At 37.8% G+C, this 1,538-nt stretch overlaps 1 non-coding gene across 1 annotated transcript; it reads left to right on the plus strand.

Moving 5' to 3' along the window:
- Window positions 1-660: 660 nt before the first annotated feature.
- Window positions 661-767, plus strand: LOC135272177 (small nucleolar RNA U13). Its single transcript, XR_010340267.1, has one exon. It is a non-coding gene; the product is annotated as a small nucleolar RNA U13 (small nucleolar RNA).
- The last annotated feature ends 771 nt before the right edge of the window (window positions 768-1,538 follow it).

Genomic DNA, 1,538 nt, shown 5'->3' on the forward strand with positions numbered 1-1,538 from the left:
GTTCTATTTCAGGCAGATCTGTACCCCAAAATACTGGCCCTGCCTAGCTTCATAATCTGAGTATAAAATTTTTCTTCTCTGATGCAAGCCAAAACCATGAGATTAAATGTTGGTAGGAGACTTCCCAGTGGAGGCATCAGTGGGGTACATCTGGCACATACTGGTCAATTTCGGCCTTTGTAGAAATGGGATGATATGCCATAATGTATCACATGATGTGATGCCAGAAAATTGCACAGCACTCGTACGGAGGATTCTTGCTTGTAAAATTGATCCTGAGACTATCACTTAGACCTCTAGGTCCAACTATCAATTTCTAGGGGATACAAGGGTTTGCAGAACAAGTCAAATGATACCACAAGGAAACCATCAGCCAATGCAGATTGTGGGAGTCTGAGACAAATAACCCATTTTCTTTAACATACTACAGCATGTGGAAAAGGGACTCACAGAATAAAGGAGACTTAGAGATGTAGCGACCAAACATAATTTGTGATTCTCATTTGTATCCTGATTCAAACAAATCATGTGGAAAAAGGCATTTTTAAGATGAAGTAGAGCAATTCACATATGATCTGAATATTAGATTATATTCAGGAATGGTTATGAATTTTCTTGAGTGATAAATGGCAAAGGGATGATTTTTTAAAAGTCTTTACTCTCTTTTTGTGGTTCACAAGTGTGATGATTTTGTTTGCATGTTAATGAGTGAGATGAGCCTCCCTCAAACCTTGTTACTACATCAGCACCACATTACCTGTCCAATGTGAAAAAATAATCCTTTCTCATTATCACTTAGACTTGCACACTGAAGTATTTAAAAGACACATGTTGTCTGACATTTCTTTCAAAATACTCAAGAAGGCCGAGCATGGTGGCTCACACCTGCAGTCCCAGCATTTTGGGAGGCTGTGGCAGGAGGATCACTTGAGCCCAGGAGTTTGAGACCAGCCCTGACAACATAGCAAAACCCCATTCTACAAAAAATTTAAAAATTCGCTGGGCGTGGTGATGTGTGCCTGTAGTCCCAGCTACTTGAGAGGTTGAGGTGGGAAAATTGCTTAAGCCTGGGACGTTGAGGCTGCAGTGAGCCGTGATGTGCTGCTGCACTCCAGCCTTGGCAACAGGCTAAAAATTTTTTTAAAAAAAATTCCCAAGAAAAAAAGAGTTATATTGGGAAAATGGATGAAAATTAATTGACAGAAAAATTAATATAAACAGACCCAGAAATGAGACAAATGGTAGAATAAGTGGACAAGGACTTCAAGATAATAACTATACCTATATTCTAAAAGTTGAAGATGGTAGAGAAAGGCATGCCCATGTTAAAGAGACATGGGAAATAGTTTTAGAGCCTCAATTAAAAGTTTCAGAAATAAAAATTAATGTCCAAAATAAAAAATATACTGGATGAAATTAATGACAGATTAGAAAGTGCAGAAGAAAAGATTAGTAAATGTGAATATTTAGCAGTACAAACTAGCCAAACTGAAACACAGAGAGGGGAAAACAGACTGAAATAAAATAAAATATAAGTG

Source organism: Aotus nancymaae, unplaced genomic scaffold (genome assembly GCF_030222135.1).
Source record: "Aotus nancymaae isolate 86718 unplaced genomic scaffold, 86718_ANA_hifiasm-v0.15.2.pri h1tg000006l, whole genome shotgun sequence".
Classification (NCBI taxonomy): domain Eukaryota; kingdom Metazoa; phylum Chordata; class Mammalia; order Primates; family Aotidae; genus Aotus; species Aotus nancymaae.